Consider the following 24,188-nt stretch of genomic DNA (forward strand, 5'->3'; position numbering starts at 1 on the left):
CACATTTACAGGTATGTTTACAACAGCCATGGTTTTATTACAAGTGTTTACTGATTAAACTGAACTTCCTTTTCAACTGATAAGCCTAGCAAATATTTGGGAGAAGAAGAGGTGCCTTTCCTCCTCAAGGAGGAGAATTTTCAAGCACAAATAGAACATCTTTTTTTTTTCGAACTTTTATTTAACTAATCTCACGTTTGTGCCCCTTAATGGCCCTATGTTTGGTGCAACTGATGAAAGTCAAGGAATTGTATCCATGTATATTTACTGTGTCATCTGGACACAGGGGGATGTCTTGTGGGTCCACTCAGCTTGAAATAAAGACATGAATGTCATTCACTAATCCTGGGTTTTTCAGTCACTCTGCCCATTTTTGGGGCGAAAGATAAAGGGGCTATCACTATACAAGCAGGGAGTTGCAAGACGTAGGAGAGTCAGGAATAGGGAAGAAGGTGGCTGCTTCTTCCAGGAGGCAAGTAATGCTAACTGGAGAGGACAAGCTCGTGTGTGGCCTGTTTAATGTCAGATCATTGCACAAACACAGGGTGGAGGTCCAACTACTTTTAGATACTCACAATTTGGATGTCCTTTTCATGACTGAAACATGGATATAACCCGGGTCAGACCGGGAGTTGGGGTTAAGCTGCCCTTCGGGCTACAAGGCAATACACAAACCTAGGCAGATTGGGAAAGGAGAAGGGGTTGGAATTATTTTTAAAGACAAATGGCACTTCATCCCAGTAGATATTGATGAGGTGAGTGGCTCCGAACTTTTGGGATTTGCATTACGGGACATGTAGTGACTGGCATAGTACACCTGGAGTAGCCAGTCCTCAACAGCAGGGCGTGTTGGCAGATGTCCTTAGCAATATGGCGATAACTCACTCAAGACCCCTTTTCTTAGGAGATTTCAATTTATGGCTTAATGGGAGTCTAGACTCAGGATATAATAACCTCCTTCAGACATCTGAAAATATGAATTTGATACAGTGGGTCACAGAGCCCACACATACTGGATTTAATTTTTGCAAATAAAGAGCTAATTGAGATGGGCACAATCCTGCCAGTAGATTGGTCTGACCATCATCTAGTACAATTAGGAATCGTCAGCCCGAAATTGAGAATAGCTACCTCGATGGAAAATAAGATTTTTAGAGGCAGGGACTGGAGAAGACTTGCAGTAAAGACAACGTCACTACCAGAGTCCCTCGTGAATCGAACCTTTGATGCAGGCAAACGAATGGATGAAAACTACTCAAATCACTGCAATCAAATTATCACGAGGCTTGACCAGCTAGCACCCCTAAAAGATATTAAAAAAAGGGGTAGACCCTCTGCCCCTTGGTACAATGATCATTTGAAACTCCTGAAATAGGAATGTAAACTAGCAGAATGGAGATGGAGGAAAGGCTATATAGATGAGGATAAAAAAACCTGGAGAGAAACAATATCCAGTTATAAAAAAGAAATAACCACGGCCAAAAGCTGAATACTTTGCTGATTTTATTCTGAAATCCTCTAACAGCGCCAAGAGCATTTTTAAAATAGTGAACAATATTACTAATCATGCCTGCACATAAAAGGAGACTTCCCCAACACAAGTTCTCTGTGATGGGTTAGCCATGTTTTTTGAGGAAAAAATAAGTAGAATCATTAAGGGGTTACAGTCAAGCATTATACCTACATTGGATGATCAGAATGGGAACTCTGAGAGACACTTAATACCCCAGAAACAAGAGCTGGAAATGACAGAGCCCTCAGATAGCCTTAACCATTTTGAAGTACCATCAGTGGAGGATTTTTATTAAATTAGCCCTCAGTGTATCCTCAGGCTTCCCGTTGGACCCGCTACCTCATAAATTATGGAAACATTTAGGAGTAGAGCTTCTTCCGGCGCTCAGGCTGATCTGTAAGCAATCTCTGGAGAGTGGAACGGTGCCAACATGCTGGAAAAAAGCGATAATCACACCTCTCCTGAAAAAAGCTTAATTAGATCCAGCCTGCCCCAAGAATTACAGGCCTATTTCATTGCTGCCCTATCCAGTGAAGATTATAGAGAGACTGGTCAGTAGAGAATTCTCCCAATTCTTCAAAGTTAACGGGAAATTGGAGGAGGTGCAATTTGGCTTTCGCTTAGGGCATGGGACAGAGACTGCCTTGGTAACCGTGCTGGACAAACTTCGAATGCGGGCGGACAGGGGACAATCAACAATTGTAATTCTGTTGGACCTGTCCGCCGCATTTGGCACGGTTAACCACGAGGTACTCTTAGCTAGGCTCACCGGAGCAGGTGTGAGAGGGTTAGGACTGGAGTGGTTCCAATCCTATCTTTCAGAGAGGGAACAGGCGGTTGCCCTTCCCCGTACCAATCTCAGTTTATGAAAGTCCAGCACGGTGTGCCAGAGGGGTCTGCTATCAGCTCCATCTTATTTAATATCTATATGAGGCCTCTGGTTGCAGTCATCAAGTCACATAATATCAGTCTGGTGAACTATGCTGTTGAAACCCAACTGATTCTATCTCTTGAAGGCCATCAGGCACTCTCACTGGATACACTTCATAACTGCTTGCAAGACATGGCTCTTTGGCTTCAAAACAACTATTTGCAATTTAATGGGGAAAAAACTGAGATGCTGTGCTGGTCAGTAGGGAAGGTTCCCTATCCACTACCTACCGGGTTTTGGCCACTACTGGTGGCAGCTCCTCTGACCCCTGCTAAGGTAGTACGCAATCTAGGAGTCAGCTTTGATTGTAATCTGAGCCTAGAGTCCCAAGTAAACAAGACAGTCGGTGGCTGCTTCACTCTGATGACAGTGCTCCGAAGGATTCTTCCATTGCTCCCTAAACAGACTAACCGCTGGTAACAGGGAGTACTATCCTTAGCCGACTGGATTACTGCAATGCCTTGCTACTGGAGTCTCCTAAATATTTGATAGGGAGACTCCAGAGAATCCAGTCAATGGCAGCCAAGCTGGCACTAATGAGACCACGCCAGTCCTCAGTATCTCAGGCCTTGGCCGAGCTCCACTGGCTCCCAGTTGTGCAGAGGCTGCAATTCAAATCAATGTGCATAGTTTTTAAGGCTCTACATGGCATTGGGCCCAAGCCTTTACAGAGCAGATTTGAATGGTATGTCCCCCCAGGTAATTTCTGTTTCTCCTCAACCAAATTGGTGAGAGTATCCAGATTTAAAAGAGTTAGATCTGGCGGAAGAGCTTTTAGTATTGCAGCTGCTTCGGCCTGGAACAAACTCCCGGCCGAGCTTAGACAGATAGGTAACCTGCTAACGTATAGAAAGAAATTGAAGACCTGGCTCTTTCCTAGGGCGTAGGACATGGCTGTGACTTTCTCATCTTCCTTAACCCCGTACTCGCCACTACACTCAAGGGTAATACAATACTATACAGTCACTAGACTGCCAATTGTGCTTCAGTCCTCAGACATTTTATTTTTCTTTCACAGTGTGGTCTTCCATGGAGCATTTCGCGTTCCCCTACCAGAACCTTCATCCTGTGCATACTTTGGTACTGCTCACCTCTATTCATCTGCCACCAAGTCCTAGGCTACCCTTGATGAAGCGAGATAGAAAATAAAATTTTGTTTAAACTCGTGAAGTCACACTTCCATAATATAAATTAATAAAATTAAGGATTTGTGATGTGTTATGCTAACTCAACTTAGATTAAACTTTACACACGGGGATATTAACATGTGTGCTTATAAACGTGCATTATTGTTGCATCTTTTGTTCGTGCAAAAATAATAAATTAATTTTGTCGTTTTCATTTTTGTCATTACTAATTGCAGCAGATTTAAAAGTGGCATGTGCTTATTTTGCTTTCCTTGTCTATGCGATGTCATTTCCACTATTATAGGTGCATATAAGATTTCATGGATTCTTGAAGACTGGTAGATATAAAATGCTGCTTTATTTGTTTGCTTCTTGCTAGGTAACATTAGACTAATTGGGTTGGTTAATTAATTAGTAAACGAAGGGTGGAAACAGAATAAAATAATATTTCTTTCATTAATACTTTCCTTGTGTTTGTTTTATACTAGAAAAATAAGTTGCCTGCTTTTGGGCCTAGTTTGCTTGAGTTTGCTAAAAGATGAATTCAATTTCTGCATGAAGCACGATGTCCACCCTAAAGTTTTCCATGAAAGTTACATTCACTTAACAATGAAGAAGAGCTGTCATTATTTTGTCGGACGTGGCCAAGGTCAGAAACCGGCAGAGAGAACATTTGATAACTTGGCATCCGAGGAAGTGAAATGAAACCAGTGAGAACTCTTGTTCAAATTTGTTGCAAACTAAGGAAGCTTTGGAACACGTACAATAAAGACAATGGTCTCAAAGAATATGACGAAATGGAAGTTTTGAAATATGGGGTGACATGTCGCTTGTCACTTTCGGACCAATGAGACATCGACTTTTGCAGAAAATTTTCCTTTACTTAGATTAGCTAGCGTAGAAAGGTTTAAAAAACCCATGCCCTATGGATGGGTCTCGCTGCTACTTTTCAACTTTCGGATGAGGGTGTCGTGCTGACGGACTTTGCTTGGAGCACGTAAGAACCCTTAAAGACTTTACTTTATTTCCATTTATTTAGCTTAGCTAGGGACTTAGGATTTTAAAATGCTAAACTTATAATTTCTTACTTAAAACTGTGATTTTCTATGATGTTTTCAAATATGCTTACTATGATTCTAATAAAATTGCATTTATAAAAATTATATTCTCAACAATCTAAAACTAGTTAATAAAAATCTTACTTTTGAAACAAGCTGGTCTTGGTTATTCAGGAGCACAGGTTACTATTAGCTAGATGCCATCGCCATGGTGGTCATTTAAAAAGTTAGGATTTGTTGAAATGATGTCATCTTTTACCGCGGTTGTATATATTTTGTAAATAAGTTGTATATAAGTTTAATTTGGCCACCTGATTCAGTAGGTCAAAATATGTCATATTTGATTAATGGGTCCATGAGTTAGAGTAGTGTTTTATGAAATAGGTTATAGAGTTAGGTAGCGTTGCTTATGACATATTTCCTATAGGCCGCTGGATCAATTCTTCTGGTAGCAGAGATTGATGGTTGCTAAAGGTAACCAAGGTGTTATGGTATGGATATAGGATCGATGTTTAACACATGTTGAGTTTGTTTTCGTGCTATATGTGAGTTGTACCGGTACAGATTGTGTGATGAGAAGGTAGTCGCACAGGGCATTTGATCTGTGTCAGAGTAGTGATATCGCCGTGTATCACAAGTGTTGTGGCCGTGCAACACATTTTAGGGCTAGGTGTGAATGTTGTATAGTGAGGATTTTCTAAGAAATTTGAACAGCATGAGTATAGGGACTGAGAGCCTGTTATAAAACTCACTGTGATAAAAGTATTAGTATATATTCGAGCTCGAGTGAAGGGTAGGGTAACGTCGGTGCATGATTATCTATAAACAGGTGAGAGTCCTGTAGGGATACATGTTTTATATCTATAAACAGGTGAGAGTCCTGTACGGATAACGTAGTTATTTTACTAACGGTGCATGATTTCTATAAACAGGTGAGAGTCTTGTACGGATTTCATGTATGTTTGAATTTAGGGACTTTTCCGTGTGAAAGTGCGAGTTTGATTTGTAAGTTATGTTCAAGTGGAACTTTCGAACAGTCACTTAGTTGTGCGTTCTGAGGGAAATGAGTTCATAATTACTTGTTTGACGGGTAGAGTAAAAAGATTACTATACTGGCAAATGTATATTCTATGGGAATAGCGCCTTCTATTCTGAGCAAGAGAATACTTGAGTGATTGAAATTCTGTCACTTGTTAGAGAAACAGACAGATGAGTCTTTATTGTCGTTGTTAAAATAATTTTCACTAAAAAGCGTTTTCAAAATGGCGCTGTGAAAAGATTTTGTGAAGGAGGGGTGAGCGCTAAGAGTGAGAAGTGAGAAACCGCAGCTGCTGTGTACGTCACAGAGCCGCGCTGTGATTGGGTGATATACGTCACAAACAGTGTTCTGATTGGTTCTCAAATTTCTGACGAACTGTAAGTCGATTGGTTTTTCAGAAAATCTCTATTTCTATTGGTTGAGTAAAAAAGTGACGTAGCTCAACTCTCATTGGCTTGTTGGTGTGTTTCGCGCACGGATTGGCTGGCTTTGCGGAACATCCCGGAAATATTTTACGAACAAATTTGTTAATTGAATTTAACTTTTAAAAATGAGTTATCATTTTAAACACGTTGAGAAAAAGCCAACGTTGCTTCAGAAACGTAAAAATTTTGTTTCACCTGACAAGAAAATCGAGACGCGAGGTGGTAAATTACTTCATAAGTACAAAACACCTGCAGCGTATATGGAAGGTGAATATGGTTATCATACTGTTTTGTGGTTTGATATTTGGAAACACTACACTAAGGATGATGGTGTTTTGACTTGGCCTGATGATGGTTCATTTAATGTAAAGGTTTTGAGAAATTTGAGAGAGAAAATGAATGCTCTTATTCCAAAACCGAGACCTACTCAATTTGAAGCTTTAGTTGAATGGGAGGATGAGATGTTTCAATCACAAAGAGAAGCAGGTGGAATTAAAAGACCTCCTAAAATACCAAGCTATAGAAGGGAGACACATGAAGACAGGATGCGAATGTGGAGACAGGGAAGCATGAGTGAGGGACTCTATTTAATTAGAGAAATGGTTTTAGGTTCTCCTGGTGAAAAAAGAACTGAAAAGAAAAATAATGCCCCTGTAGAGAGTGAAACTGAGGATGCAGTTTTAGAAGAAATGTATACTTCCAATAAAAGAAATGAGCCTTTGAGACCTCCTAGGTCATGGTCTACTCCGATGGTTTCTACAGAAATCACACCAAGTGCACCTCCAGTAAATGAAACTTCTAAAATGTACCCAAATAATTCTGAATCTTATGAAACTTCAGGAAAATCGGAAACTGAGACAAATACAGATGTCTGTATTGGAGGTAGACATTTTTCATTAATTCCAAGAGAAAGGGAAGCTCCAAAAAATTATACAAGAGAAGTCAGAAATGTGGAAGTTGGAAATTCTTCTGAGTATTTACGATCAAAAGAAGAATTAATTCGACAGATAACAAAAAGCATGGAAGCTGTGACAGTTCCAGTAACGATTGGTCCTGTCCAGCCTGTTTTTGAGCAAAGAGCAGTTAATAAGCCAGGTTTGACTGTTCCTTTAAATGCAGAAATTCAAAAGGTTGCTGAAAAATTTTACTCAGACATATCTGAAATTAATTCTTCAAAAACGAGAATGCCTGATCTGACTTTTAATGAAGATTCATCTCCAAAATCACCGATGGGTGCAGAATCTGATGCTGAGTGTTCTGAAGTCAGAGTGACAAAACCTAAACTTGATATTGCAAAATTAAAAGCAAATTTGGAGGAATTAATAATTGGTACAATTGGTCCTGACAGTTTAAAATTTTATCGAGATGATGAACTCCTGTTCATTCATTTGCAAGAGTATTCAGTGGAAAACAAAAAACAAATATGATCAGTTGGATGAACTGGCAGCAGAACTTGAAATGGATTTGAGCAGGCAAAAGAATTTTGCAAAACATTACAGATTAGACTTTTCAGAAGGTGACATTGAGAATTTGAACTCAATGGGAAGAATAATGCACATAAAAGATTTGATTGTTTACATCAAAAAATTGGGAGAGTTGAGTAAGTGGAGATTGAAATGGACAAGAAAGAAGGAAGATGAGAAATTGGAAAAATTGTCAAAACAATTTCCAATGAGAGAGATTGCAGGTGGAGGATATGTTCATGTCCCATGGTCAAGACAGGACATATTACTGTTTACAAATGATTTTCCAAGACTGAGAGAGAAGCCTGTTGAGTGGTACAGACAGGTAGATAGGTTCATCAAAGTCTCAAAAGTTCTGTGGATTGATCTGGATGGATTTTCTGACATTGTTGTCCCATCAGATCTTTGGACAGAATGCAAAATAGCCATAAGTTGGCCAAAAGTAGAACCTGAGCGAATTAAAGAAACGGGTGCTCCTAATCCAATTGTAATGGACTTTTATGAAAAAGTGATTTACTGGTTGAAAAACAAAATTCCACCAAAAGAGGTTGATTGGGTTAAAATTGAAAGAACGAACCAAGAGCCAAAAGAATCCGTTCATTCATTGTATGAAAGGTTACTGTTGATTTTTAAACAATACAGTGGCTATGAAAAACTAGACGAGAAGGATATAAGTCATTTCGTCTACAGATTTGTTTATGGTCTGAAGCCAGAAATTGCAGATATGATTAGGAACAGCATTGTCGGATGGCAAGCACTTTCTGTTGATGACATTTTGAGAAAAGCAAAATACTGCAGTGATGAGTTAGAAGTGAGACAGAAGAAGCTTAAGGAGAAAGCAAAGTGGGCTCAAGCGAAAGTGGCTGAGCAACAGATTACTAATCTTGGAAATAAAAACACACATTTTGTTCAGACTACAAATTCGAATCGAGGTCAGGGAAAATTTAAGGGTAATAATATTATCAGGAAATGTAATCCCAAAGTTGAAGAGTTAAAGCAAAAATTACCTTGTTTTAATTGTGGCGAGATTGGACACTGGAGGGACGAATGTAAGAAACCACCCAGAAATTTAAAAAGTCCATTGTTAAATCCACAGATGCAGAGTGATGTTGATCTGCAGCGACAGCTACAGTTGCAACAGAATTTAAATGAATTAAGTCTTCAGCGACAGCTGCAGCAACAGGTGAATCACCATCAGAATCAATTGCCACAGCCTCCTTTTCCTAATTGTGGGGGAACTCAAAAATATAATTCTGGTGTGGGATTTCAAGGAGATGATCAGGTAATAAAATCCCAAAGGCAAATTGTGCAAAATGCTTCACAACAGTTTTTGTTAACAGAAAGACAGGGGAGTGACTCTGATGATTACTTCTGACGGTGCCCGAGAGAGGGGGAAGAGTGTGTTGTTGGAGCCACTCTTGAGGTTGACCAGTCTGGTCCATTTGTAAACGGGAAAGTTAATGATGTAGACATCACTTTTCTAGTGGACACTGGTGCTACCCGTTCTACTGTTAGATCAGTGGAAATTGAAAACCTACCTCTCTCTGGGGAAACCATCCAAGTTGTCGGAGTAAGCAATCAACAGATCAGAACTGATTTAACTGACCCAGTACCAGTCGAAATTGGAAATTTTAAAGACAAGCACAGGTTTGTGGTTTGTAACAGTAGTCCAGTAAATCTTTTGGGCAGAGATATATTGTGCAAAATGAATTGCAGAATATATTGTTCTCCTGAAGGAGTAGAATTGCAAACAATGGAAGAAGATGGGTTATACAGGATGACAATGATGCTGATGGAATCAGAGGAAACAAAATTGTTTCCTGCATTTGAAAAAGAAAATCTGCCAGAAGAGCTCAAGGAAACAGTGAAATCTGAGATTTGGGATTTGACTGGAAATGAGATGGGTCTGATGAAACATGTCGATCCAGTCAAAATTACACTGAAACAGGGAATAGAATTTCCAAATATTCCTCAGTACAAGATGAAAGCAGAGACAATCGAGGGAGTTATACCTGTGATTGAAAAATTCATTAAACAAGTTGTTTTAAAAGAAATTGAGAGTAGCCCTTGTAATTCACCGATCATGGGAATTAAAAAATCGAATGGAACGTACAGGATCGTTCAAGATTTGAGAAAAGTCAATCAGATTGTTGTTCCATGTTGTCCTGTGGTTCCAAACCCAGCAGTCATTTTGTATCAAATTCCACATGATGCTGAATGGTGCACTGTCATTGATCTTTGTAATGCATTCTTTGCATCCAGAGAGTCAGGAAATTTTCGCTTTCAGATTCCAGAGTAGGACCCTCGCATGGTGTAGAATTCCTCTGGGGTATATAGAGAGTCCTTCAATCTTTAATGAGCTGTTAAAAAGATCTTCGGAAGATTTAGATTTACCTGGCAGGTCAACGTTGGTGCAGTATATCGACGACTTGTTGATAGCTGCTAAAACAAGAGAAAATTGTGTGACAGACACAATAATACTTTTGAACCATCTTGCAGATGAGGGACATAAAGTGTCTCCAGCAAAATTGCAGTTTTGTAAACAAGAAGTGAAATGTCTTGGTCATAGAATTGCTAAAGGAAAAGACAGGTGACAGTTGAGAGAATAAAAATGATTCAAGCAATGCAACCACCAAGAACTCAGAGACAGGTCAGGATGTTTCTGGGGATGGTTGGCTACTGTCGACAATGGATAAGTGGATTTTCAGTAATTGCAAAACCACTACAGAGATTGACAAAATCTGATGTAAAAGATCCAATTGTTCTTAATGAAGCTGAGTTGGAGTCTTTTGAAAACTTGAAAAAGAGCTTATGTCAAGCTCCTGCTTTAGGTATGCCAAATTATGAGAAAGGTTTTGAACTGTATTGCAGTGAAAGAGAAGGATGTGCATTGTCTGTGTTAATTCAGAGACATGGGAATCTGAAGAAGCCAATTGCATATTTCTCTGCAGTTCTTGACCCTGTTGCAAAAGCCTTACCAGGTTGTTTGAAAGCAGTTGCAGCTACAAGTGTAAGTCTTGAGCAAAGCGAAGGAATCATAATGGGATTTCCTGTTAAAGTTTTTGTGCCTCATTCAGTTGAAATACTACTGACGAGAGGTAAAACTCAACATTTAACCAGCAGCAGGTTGACGAAGTATGAGAAAATCATACTAGGAGCAGACAATGTTTCCATTTCGAGATGCTTGAATTTGAATCCTTCAACATTATTACCTGATTCTGAAATTGTTGATGAAAATGAGGTGGAACATGAGTGTCTGGATGTCATGGAATTTTGCACCAAACCAAGGCAGGACATTAAAGATGTACCTTTGCCTGAATCAGATGTCGTCTACTTTGTGGATGGCTCCTGTCTGAGGACAGAGGGAGGTGTTTTGAAAGCAGCGTACTCAGTCTGTACAGTTGCAGATGTTGAAGAAGCATCATGTCTTGAAGGAATTCGTTCAGCACAAGTGGCTGAATTGATTGCTTTAATTCGTGCTTGTGAAATATCAAAAGATTTGAGAGTTACCATCATTACTGATAGTCAGTATGGGTACGGAGTTGTGCATGATTATGGACAACTCTGGTCTCAGAGAGGTTATATAACGTCAGCAGGGTCACCAATTAAAAATGCAGTTTTTATCAAAAGACTAATTGATGCTATACAATTGCCAAGAGAGATTGCAATTGCTAAATGCGCAGCACATACAAAAGGAGTGGATTATATTTCAAAAGGCAATGCCTATGCAGATGAAACAGCAAAATACTGTGCGAAAAATTGTCGTGCATACAATCGGGAAAGAAGTAAAGAATGTGATTCAAATTCATTGATGCTAACAACAGCAGTAGAGACATGGCAGGAGATCAGGGATTTACAAAATGAAGCAGATGATGAGGAAAAAGATTTGTGGTTGAGAGCAGATTGTAGGCCACGTGATGAGGATGGAGTGTGGACTTACAAAGATGGCAGAATAGTCTTACCAAATTGTTTGATTGCTGACATGGCCAGATTGTATCATGGTCCAGCTCATCTTGGAAGAGATTCCATGATCAGACTTTTCCGAGAGACTTGGTTTAATACAAAATTTAGAACGATTGCAGAGTCTCTTTGTCAAAGGTGTCTGTCATGCCAACAAATGAACCCCAACAGAAAATCAGTTGTAGGTACAGGGGTAATTGGTCGAGAGGGTGGTCCTTTTACCAGGTTGCAGATGGATTTTATTGAAATGCCTCTACACAATTGTTTGAAATATGTTCTTGTGATTGTTTGTTTGTTTTCAAGATGGGTGGAAGCATTTCCTACAAGACATTGTGATTCAGTTACAGTAGCAAAACTGCTGCTCAGAGAAATTATCCCAAGGTACGGTTTTCCAGTCACTATTGAGAGTGATGGAGGAAGCCATTTTGATAACAAACTTATGAAACTGATATGTGAGGCATTGAACATTGAGCAGAAAATACACTGTGCATACAGACCAGAGGCATCTGGGGTGGTTGAACAGATTAATAGGACAATAAAAACAGGATTGGAAAAATGTGTCTAGAAACAGGTGTAAAGTGGACTGATGCTCTTCCACTTGTCTTAATGTCATTGAGAAGTACACCTGATAAAAAGACAGGATTGAGCCCTCATGAAATTCTTATGGGCAGAGTCATGAGGCAAGCTTTTGTACCTGTAGGCAAATTGTTAAGCATAAATGACAGTGCTATATTGGATTACTGTAAAAGGTTATCTGATATAGTAACTTATGTGTCTAATCAGGTGGGAACTGAAGCACAATCAGATGAGAAAGTTCAGACACATGATTTGAGACCTGGTGATTGGGTCAGAACAAAAGTACATCAAAGAAGAAATTGTCTGGTTCCTAGATGGCAGAAGCCTAGACAAATAATTCTGGTCACTACAAATGCAGTGAAATGCAGAGGATTGAAAAGGTGGATCCATCCTAGTCATACTGTATTGCGACTTATACAGCGCACGTATCACCCGAAGGCATCAAGGCGCTTGCTTAGGGAACCCGTCCTGGTATTCCCCTGTGAGATACCCCGGCAGAGTATCCACAAGGTGAAAGCCAGGCATCCCGCCGCGAGGGGCCGTAGTGGAGATTAAGCAAGCTATTGCCCAGAGTCACAGAGTGTGACCCCGTGAGTCAAGTAGGCACCGGAGCGAGAATTGTCGAGTCCGTGGAATTTTTGAGCCCGAGACCCGCCGAGGCGGGGAATCGAACCCTGGTCCATGGCCGATCTCAGCTTCCAGGTCTGCCGCCTCTAACCACTGAGCCACGCTTCTCCACTATTCCAGTGCCTACTCCCGATAATTCAGATGATGAGAGTGATTCTACAGAAGATTCTGATTCTGAAGTAGAAAGTGAGAGGAATCCAGATTCTGAAGATCGACAGAGAAGTCGACATCTGGAACCTGTGCCTGTGAATGGAGAATTGTCAAGAAAAGATTTGGAAATTATTGAAATAGATTCTGGAGATGAAGAGAATCTGTTAGGAAGAAAAACAACTGAAGATTCAGTTAAGAAGAAAAGTGGAGTAAATTCTATTGAAAATTTTGAAGACAGAGAAGCTGAATCAATTGAAATTTCTGACCAGGAGAGTATCAAAAAGCAGAAGTCAAGCTCTGAAATAAGGAACAGAAAACCTGAAACTGGGAAGTTGGAGGTAATTGAAGAAGAGGAGGAAGACGAATTACCGAGTACCAGTGATGGAAGACAAAGTATAGTTCCTGACGGAGTCAAACTGCCGAATAGAAAAATTCCTGAGTCAATCATTGAAGTTTCAGACTGCGATTCTGAAGAAAGTGACGTGGATGGTGAAAGTAGAAGTGCAAAGAAAAGATCATGGATGTCAGAAACAAATGTTTCTGAACCAAAAAGAAAATTCTTGAGAACAACAGATTTTTGGCCAGGTGGAAGATTGAGAGTCAGGTTAATCAAAAAACCAGAGGAGCAGGTGGAAGAAATCAGTAGTCAAAAGGATTCTGGAAAAGAAGTTGGAGTTGGAAGAAAAATTGAAGTAGTGACAAGGAAGACAAGGAGGATTATAAAGCCAAATCAAAAATATAAATCTCCTGAGTGGACTTATCTAGTGATTCCACCTGTTATTGATATTTACGGTAGCAGTCAAGAGGAAGAAGAAAGTGAAGAGATTAGTGACAATGATTGAAATACAGAAATTTTAATTGGGATTTTTGGTTTTTAATTTTGGCAAGAGGCCGAAGAAATCTTGTTAGGTGACACAAGGTCGAAGAAAATTTGTTTAGCTGAGAAAAATTATTTGTGACATAAGGTCGAAGAAACACTGTTAGGGTTTTGAAAAAAAAAAAAAAATTCTTTTAAAAGGGGTGTGTAAGTAAATAATTAATTAAATCATTTTTAAAATAATTTTTGTTTTCTTTTGAGGCAAAGTTAACAGAAGATGCCTTACGTTAAGGAACAGAGTACTTCAAGGTGTTCCATTTTCAAGAGATGCTGTAAGATGACTCTGGTGTGTGTGCTCATTTTGATTCTGCTCTGGTTAGTTTTAACTGTTATCATTCCATTTGAAATTAACAAAGATTTTCACAAAGTCAACATGACAAGCAAAGCTTCAGTTAGTCAAAACAAACATAGTGCAACAGGCAAAGTTATTGATCATCGATCTAACATTCATCAGGACAAATCTATTAGTGATTTTTCAAGCAATACATTTACAAAGCTTTTGAGTGAATATGTCAAGGTAATGGATGCTAAAGATTGCTACGTCTGCGTTAAATTACCTGCTTCTGTTTCTGAGGGAGTGACATACAATATGCTTCCTCTTACATATGGTGTGACATGCAGTGTGCTAGCTAGCTTGTTCTATCAAACTGGATGCTTAGAATATTATTATTCATATTTTGACGAAGTTTTTGCAAATTTAAAAATTGAGGGTGCTTTGAATAAGCATAAAAAAAGCTAAACAGATGAGGGAATTTTTCCTTGTCACTAATGAATTCACTTACAAGAACAATCTAACCTGCAAATTAAGTGCTGAAGGAAAGACATTTTTGAACCTAGTTGAGGAGAGGAGAGCAATTTACAAGAGAAATGAAATAGTCAAGCAGACTAAGTCTAGGTTCTGGCAAAAAGAGGATGAGAAGTTAGATGGCAAAATGCTTGATAATGTTGCAATTCACATAGACAAACCAATTAGTGGTAAGCTTTGCATTAGAAGAGACAATACACTTTTTGATAATTATTTTGTGGGTGCAAGCAATTGTGAAGATACATATCAGATCATGGGAGGTTGGGGATTCAAAGGTGGAAAAGATCCAATTTTTCCTGGGATTTATTTTGTTTGTGGTGACAAAGCTTACTACAACCTTCCTGATCACTGGTATGGGACTTGTTATGTTGGGATTGTTTTTCCTAAAATCTTTCATGTCAACAGAAATACAGAGGGATTGTTCAAAATTAATAATTATGTAAATAGGGCTAAAAGAGAAACTTTCACAGAGATTTTGGGAGATATTTTTGAAGCAGTGATACCTTTGGTAGGTATAACCCTGAATGCAGGAAGAATCAGAAAATTATACACAATTGTTGACAGATTGTCAACAGATACAGCTGATGGTTTCCAATTAGTGAATGTTGAGGTCATTGCAATCAGATCCATGGTGATTCAAGATCGCCTTGCTTTAGACATACTCCTAGCAAAAGAGGGAGGAGTCTGCGGCATTTTACATGTGCAACATTGTTGCATCTATATTCCCGATGAAAGTAAGAACATTGAGATGTACATTAAGAACATTACAGAAATGCATTCAGAGATAATTCCATTAGAAGAAGATTTTTCAGAAAAACTTTCAAAAAGATTCCAATCAATTAAAAATTGGTTCCATGACATTGGAAGTTCAGTTCTTGGCAAGATTTTGGCACCTTTGATTGTGATAATATTCATATTCGTTCTGACAAAAATTGGTTGTTTGCTGCATAAGAGAAAGAAACAAATGAAAGAAAAGAGAAGAATTTATAAAATCAAAAAAGAAGAAGAAAGGGAGATTGAGTTACAAGAATTACACAGAGCACAATATGACAATTGGAGGATTTTGCAGAAACAAATTTCTAGAAATACTAACTCAATTGAATTTGAATCATTTTCCAAGAAGTCTAAATTTTCCAAATTTTGGGTTGTGGTGTGGTGATTTGTTAATCACCAGATGAGGGAGTTGATGAAGCGAGATAGAAAATAAATTTTTGTTTAAACTCGTGAAGTCACACTTCCATAATATAAATTAATAAAATGAATGATTTGTGATGTGTTATGCTAACTCAACTTAGATTAAACTTTACACACGGGGATATTAACATGTGTGCTTATAAACGTGCATTATTGTTGCATCTTTTGTTCGTGCAAAAATAATAAATTAATTTTGTCGTTTTCATTTTTGTCATTACTAATTGCAGCAGATTTAAAAGTGGCATGTGCTTATTTTGCTTTCCTTGTCTATGCGATGTCATTTCCACTATTATAGGTGCATATAAGATTTCATGGATTCTTGAAGACTGGTAGATATAAAATGCTGCTTTATTTGTTTGCTTCTTGCTAGGTAACATTAGACTAATTGGGTGGGTTAGTTAATTAGTAAATGAAGGGTGGAAACAGAATAAAGTAATATTTCTTTCATTAATACTTTCCTTGTGTTTGTTTTATACTAGAAAAATAAGTTGCCTGCTTTTGGGCCTAGTTTGCTCGAGTTTGCTAAAAGATGAATTCAATTTCTGCATGAAGCACGATGTCCACCCTAAAGTTTTCCATGAAAGTTACATTCACTTAACAATGAAGAAGCGCTGTCATTATTTTGTCGGACGTGGCCAAGGTCAGAAACCGGCAGAGAGAACATTTGATAACTTGGCATCCGAGGAAGTGAAATGAAACCAGTGAGAACTCTTGTTCAAATTTGTTGCAAACTAAGGAAGCTTTGGAACACGTACAATAAAGACAATGGTCTCAAAGAATATGACGAAATGGAAGTTTTGAAATATGGGGTGACATGTCGCTTGTCACTTTCGGACCAATGAGACATCGACTTTTGCAGAAAATTTTCCTTTACTTAGATTAGCTAGCGTAGAAAGGTGTAAAAAACCCATGCCCTATGGATGGGTCTCGCTGCTACTTTTCAACTTTCGGATGAGGGTGTCGTGCTGACGGACTTTGCTTGGAGCACGTAAGAACCCTTAAAGACTTTACTTTATTTCCATTTATTTAGCTTAGCTAGGGACTTAGGATTTTAAAATGCTAAACTTATAATTTCTTACTTAAAACTGTGATTTTCTATGATGTTTTCAAATATGCTTACTATGATTCTAATAAAATTGCATTTATAAAAATTATATTCTCAACAATCTAAAACTAGTTAATAAAAATCTTACTTTTGAAACAAGCTGGTCTTGGTTATTCAGGAGCACAGGTTACTATTAGCTAGATGCCATCGCCATGGTGGTCATTTAAAAAGTTAGGATTTGTTCAAATGATGTCATCTTTTACCGCGGTTGTATATATTTTGTAAATAAGTTGTATATAAGTTTAATTTGGCCACCTGATTCAGTAGGTCAAAATATGTCATATTTGATTAATGGGTCCATGAGTTAGAGTAGTGTTTTATGAAATAGGTTATAGAGTTAGGTAGCGTTGCTTATGACATATTTCCTATAGGCCGCTGGATCACCCTCAAAAGTCTCTTAGAACTTTGTTCACAGAGCTACAAGTAGCTATTTCCTCTTCATGGCCTTTTTTTGAAACTTCTCTTAAGCATCTCATTATGTTTCTGAGATCACTCTTCAGCAATTCACTCCATCACTATCTGACACCAACTGTCTGTCCAGCTGCTTGTGGAAGTGCTGAAATGTTTTAGAATAAACTCTGACTCCTTCCCATGTTCCCCATTGTAGGGGTACAATTGGTACCCTCATCCATCTTAATTGACTATTTAAAATTCCAATATGTGTCCTCACTCTGACTAGGTGTTAGGATCACACATCTCTATGTTTGCCCTCCAGGGTGGGTCATTCCTATGTGAGACAGTTAACTTTTTTTTATGCATAGTTTTTCATTTTTTTCCATTTTTTGATCACTACGCCTCCTGTTTGTTGCATTTGCCAATTCACGGCAATACAACAAACAGGAGGCGTAGTGATCAAAAAATGAAAAAAACGATAAAACTATGCATAAAATTGTATTCGAACATTTTAAGTGTAATAATTGCATGAAATGAGGCGTTTTGACACTTGCCATATACTGCACCCGATAATGTAATCATGAATATTCATTGATAAAGTAAAGGGTGTTTAGTCACTCAAAAATGGCGCAGGGAGTGAAGGTGTCCTTTCTCTATCTCAATGCCAGAAGACTTGTGCCTTTGAACTTTGAATTAATGATGCTTTATAAATGTGCTTTGCGCAATGAACTGTAAACACTGAGGAAAGCCTTGTGCTGAAACGTTTGTTTGTCTGTTTGCACCTAATAAACTGTCTTTTTGCTGTAAGCCCGTTCCCCCCGTGAGTGGGGTATTTCTTTTTGATTAAAAGAAACGGAGCAGTAATTTTAAAGTGGATCGCCACAACCGCAAGGAACACCCGCCTGTGAGTGCATTGGAGGTATTGCATGGCACAGAGAGCTTGGATATGTATATATATATATATAGATATATATATATATATATATATATAGATAGATATATATATATATCTATATATATATATATATATATATATATATATTGCAAACATTAAGCAAAGACCCTCTGGGTAGTTCCCAAGTTTAGGTGGAAGGCAGCTCCTGTGTAGAGCACCGTCAACACCAGCAACACTCTAAATTTGCTCACCTCAAATGTTTACTTTCCTATCAAACTTTTTAATTATAGGATTAGCTCAGTGCTATCCATGCAGAGATAGAAAGGGACAAAGTATTTTGCCATTTCAACAGCAAGTCTTTAAGCATAGGATTAGCACAGTGCTATCGATACCAAGCTGTAAAATGACAAATGCCATTTACCACTCCAGGCACATTATTACAGCTTTGAATAGGTAAAATACCACCCAAGCCAACCTGAAATGAATAAAAGCAACCCCTGGAATGTGCTTCACTGTCATTACAGCTCTTCAGAGAGGTTTAGTTTTGTCCAGACACAAAGGAGCAGCCACCTCGACACCAGCGACATTCTAAATTTGCTCACCTCAAATGTCTGTGTTTCTATTAAGGTTTTTAAGCAGAGGAATATATATATATATATATATATATATATATATATATATATATATTATACCTTTCCCTGGTATACCACGATTTTTTGTCAAAAAACCAATGCCGAGGCCCAAATGGTGCTTGGTGTTAGTATTTATTTGGCTCACGAACAAAACCTGGGTCCACTTCTCTGACCACGTGGTCCTCTGGGTCCGCTTCATCGATGATATTTTTTGTGTGTGGAAGGGCAGTTTGGAGGAGGCCCAGGAATTTGAAGACATCTTGAATGATAACTCGTTGAATCTAAAATTTACCAGCAATATGCACAAAAGTCACCTAGAATTTCTGGATGTTCACTTGGCTGTTGAGGGTGAAGTGTTAACCAGTTCTCTCTTTCGCAAGCCAACGGCTGGCAACAGCTTACTGCATGCTGAAAGTTGTCATCCACCAAACTTAAAACGCAGTATCCCTTTTGGTGAACTTATCAGGGCCAAACGAAATTGCAGCATGCAGAAGTCATATGAAACTGAGAAGAGTGTGATGTGTAAAAGATTTTGTGAAAGGGGTTACAGCAAACATGTCATTAAGCAAGCTGAAACTAAGGTTGAACTCATGGAAAGAAAAGATTTACTAGTTCCCAAGGCTCGTATGAATTCTGAACAGATCAGATTCATTACCAGCTTTGATAGTCAGTCATGGAGAGTCAGGAAAAGTCTTGAGAAATATTGGGATGTCGTAAAACTCGATGATGACATAAAAGAAGTAATCAGTGACCGTCCTGCAGTTACCTTTAGAAAGGCAAAGTCGCTTAAAGACACTCTAAGCAATGCCTTAATAAAGGAAAAAACTAAAAACTTGCAAACTGCTGGATTTTTCCCGTGCAGAAATTGCAAGGCTTGCAAACACAGCTACAAATGTAAAAGCGTAAAAATCTCCCAAGACCAAGAAGAACACAAAATCAAGAAACAACTGGGGTGTAACACTGAATACGCGGTATACGCGTTACATTGTCCCTGTAACAAATGTTACATAGGGATGACCACAAAAAAAGCCAAATTGAGAGTGTTGGAACACATGAGGGCCATTAAAAATGTCAATCCACAGTATCCTGTGGCAAGGCATTTTGCCTCTGTGCATAACCAAAATCCTGATCTGTTGAGATTCACGGTGATTGATTGTGTGGAAAAGAAAGAGAGGGGTGGTAACAGGTTGTTGGCTCTGCGAAAACTCGAGTCCCGTTACATCATACGATACAACACCACACATCCGAATGGGCACAATTTGGGGGAAGAATTGGCTGTTCATTTGCAAACTTGAAACTGTATTAATAGCTGTCCACTGTTCTCCATCATTTTCCATTCTTGAAGTCTATGAATGTTTTAAATTCACTTTGATGCAAGGACTTTTTAAAAACTATTGCATATATTCTTGTTTTTTCTTTATTTACAGATGGCATCTTGAAACGTGATTGCTTTGTAAAAATCACCCACTTGGGTAGCACACAGTCAGATTAATGACTTTGATTTGAGAAACAACGTCAACTTGACGGAAAACTATTCTTTTGATTGACTTTGTGGCTTACTGTGAGGTATCACATAAATGGAGCCTTTTGGCTGAAATCATCACCCACTTGGGTTTATCCACGTATACGAACTGTTGTAAAAATGCCATCAAGGACAATCTTTATTAACGGAATGTGTTTCTCTATTATTTGTTAAATCACGTTTTGTAATTGTTACAAAGTTGAAAAAGGAAAACATTGTAGCAAAGTGTTTCTTTCATGTCCTTGCAAACACATGCACGTTATTTTGTATCATGTCACTTTAAATAGAATGGCCGCTTTGAGTAATGTTACCCGTGAGCAAGAAGCTTGTCTTCGAAACGCGTTGGGTTTTGTTCGTTAGGGTTTTGTTCGTGAGCCAAATAAATACTAACACCAAGCACCATTTGGGCCTCGGCACTGGTTTTTTGACGAAAAATCGTGGTATACCAGGGAAAGGTATAATAAGAAGGAAGTGGCGATTCCGCCGGGAGCCCGCCGTTGCAAGCGGCTTAAGCCAGCCAAATTCTGTGTGGTATGTATATATATATATATATATATATATATATATATATATATATATATATATATATATATATATGCTCCAAACACCAGCTAGCTGCACACGTGAGCGGGTGCACGCCAAACGGGGGTGTGCCCGTTATATTAATCGCAGCTCCAAACATCCACAAACAATCTGTTTGTAAGGAAAGCAGCACACGCAGGGGGTAGTTCCACATAGAATTTATTGGGGAACTTCACAGCATAAGACGCGTTTCGCCAGAGGGCTTCGTCAGGATATGCAAAGAGCAGAGGCGCTCAACTCATTTAAATCAACAATCTTACATCCGCTGTAATGATGGAAAGCAAAAAAGGACTATGTCCATGGTCACAAATGGATCGGCCATCTTAGGACGGTAAAATAGGACATAGTGAAATCACATTCTTGAAATAAATTGAACGTGTGTAACATATATATACACATGAAAGCTATTAACAAGAATCCCATCATAAATATACTGGGAATTACATTAGTTATCAGGCCCTAGATGGGCACACATCGTCCAGTAGTCCTTTGATGCGCATAAACGCCCAGTATGGGCATACCAATGAACAGGCAAGCAGTACTGCAAATAGAGGTGCAAATAAAATAAATCAAAACACTATGCAATGCGGAAAACCGTGCGAGCACATCTGCATACATGATAGTAATATAAAACAGAATAAAAGTGCTCTAAATACAGCGGTTACCAAAGACAGATATTCCTGCGATTATATACAGATGCACCTCTACTGAAATATGCAAAATTGCAATTATGAATGATGCCCAGGATGGGCTTATAAAATGCTGCTCCTGTACAAGGGAAATCAAAATAACATTGGATGCAAGCACAAATCACAAACAAAATATATGATTCAGAAACCTTAAAAACCAGAAATACTGAGTATATATATTGACATGAAAGGGACCTATCAAGAATACAGTGTTAGTGCCCAAACGGAAGTCCGTGATAAGTGGAGATTCACAGAATTAACCCAAATGAACTGAAAGTTCTTCATGCATATTAAGACCATTCGGGTGTTTACTCTGCAAATCAATTATATATCTGGACTCAAGCCTTCGAAGTTTAAGAAGGCGGTCACCACCCCTGATGTTAGCTGCTACACTATCGATACAGATATATGCTAACAGATCCCTGTTACTCTTGTGTTTCTTCTCGAAGTGCCTTGCAACGGGGTAGGTCACATCTTTTTTGGCAATGGCACGCATGTGCTCTAGTATTCTTAATTTAACTGCATTTGTGGTACTACCGATATAATTTAAGCCACAAGGGCAGATGAGACAATAGATGACATATGCAGTTGAGCACGTTAGGAATTTAGTAATCTTTTTCGGTGTGGAAAGACCTGGAACTTTATAAGCAAGCGTCCGCTTGCTATGTTTGCAGGCCTTGCACCGGCCACATGGGTAAAAGCCATTCAGAACAGGAAGTTTGGATTTTTTCTCAGTGGCAGTATAGTGACTGGAGACCAACTGGTCTCTAAGCGATCTGGCCTTCCTGAACGTCACAAGGGGATTGCTGGGCAAGTCAGCCTTGATGATGTTGTCCGACATAAGAATATTCCAATTCTTTTTGAGTATCTTTTTGATTTGCCCAGCATTACGGGAAAAAGTGGTAATGAGGCGAAATGCCCCATTCGTGGATTTGACAATTTTCTTAGGTTCCAACAACGCCTTCCTTTGCATCTTGTTGGCTCGGTCAAAAGCACTGGTTAACACTTTTTCACTGTAACCCCTTATCCTGAATCTTTGAAGACTAGCATCCGCTGCCTTCTTGAAATCATCAGGACTGGAATTGTTGCGCCTAAGCCTCAAAAGTTCGCCATAAGGGATACTTTCGACCAATTGGCGTGGGTGGCTACTGGTGGCAAAGAGGGTGGAATTACCTGCCGTCTCTTTCCTGAATAATTTGGTTTGCACCATTCCCTTGTCATCTATGTATACCGTCAGATCAAGGTAGTTAACTGAACTCCTGCTGATATGACCTGTGAATTTTAAATTCATGTCATTGTTATTAAGTACGTCTATGAACACACTGGCAGTTTCTATGGGGCTGTCAAGAATAATGAACAAATCGTCAATATAACGATGCCACCCGATAATACTGTTGTTCCACTCCGGATTGGTTAATTTCCAAGGAGCCTGCTCCTCCCACCAACCTACAAAGAGGTTGGCAAAACTGGGAGCCGAGCAAGCTCCCATGGCGACTCCAGAGATCTGCCTATAGAGCTGTTTGCTGAAAAGAAAAATGTTATTTTTCAAACTGAAATTCATAAAATCAAGCAACATCTTATTGTGTTCATAGTAACGTATGGGAGTTTATCCAGAAAACTAGCCATAGATCTCAAACCATCGTCATGTACTATACATGTGTATAGACTGGCGATGTCTAGTACCATCATGCAGTAAGTCTCTTTCCAAACAATAGTGTCCATGAGAGTCAACAAATTTTTTGTATCTCTAAGATACGAGGGCAATGACATGACCAATGGGGAGAGGAACGTGTCCACGTAAATGGAGAGATTTTCGGTGAGGCTGCCGTTAGAGGCGACTATCGGCCTTCCCGGTGGATTAAGTATGTCTTTGTGTACCTTGGGAAGGTAGTAAAAGGTTGGGTATTACTGGGCTAAGACAACGCAGAAACAAATATTCATCTGTGCTGAGCATATTATTGTTGTACCATTTGGATATCATCTCATGGTACTCACCCACACTTCTATTATAGTCTTGCTCACCCACCATAGTGTAGGTTTCGGTGTCTCCAAGCAGTCGTTTGGCCTCATTTTCATATTGTTCAGCAGTCAAAAGCACAATATTCCCCCCTTTATCAGAGGGTTTACAGACCAAGCCTGAATCTGAGCACAAAGTATGTAGAGCAATTTTTTGTTTGTTGGTGAAATTGTCATTGGACGAAGTGTACTGTTTCACCTTGCGTAGTCTGGTAAGGTCTCTCAGAACAGCGTCCGAGAAGATGTCGCTTGCTTATAAAGTTCCAGGTCTTTCCACACCGAAAAAGATTACTAAATTCCTAACGTGCTCAACTGCATATGTCATCTATTGTCTCATCTGCCCTTGTGGCTTAAATTATATCGGTAGTACCACCAATGCAGTTAAATTAAGAATACTAGAGCACATGCGTGCCATTGCCAAAAAAGATGTGACCTACCCCGTTGCAAGGCACTTCGAGAAGAAACACAAGAGTAACAGGGATCTGTTAGCATATATCTGTATCGATAGTGTAGCAGCTAACATCAGGGGTGGTGACCGCCTTCTTAAACTTCGAAGGCTTGAGTCCAGATATATAATTGATTTGCAGAGTAAACACCCGAATGGTCTTA

The sequence above is a fragment of the Lissotriton helveticus genome, chromosome 10 (assembly GCF_964261635.1).
Source record: "Lissotriton helveticus chromosome 10, aLisHel1.1, whole genome shotgun sequence".
NCBI classification, from domain to species: Eukaryota; Metazoa; Chordata; class Amphibia; order Caudata; family Salamandridae; genus Lissotriton; species Lissotriton helveticus.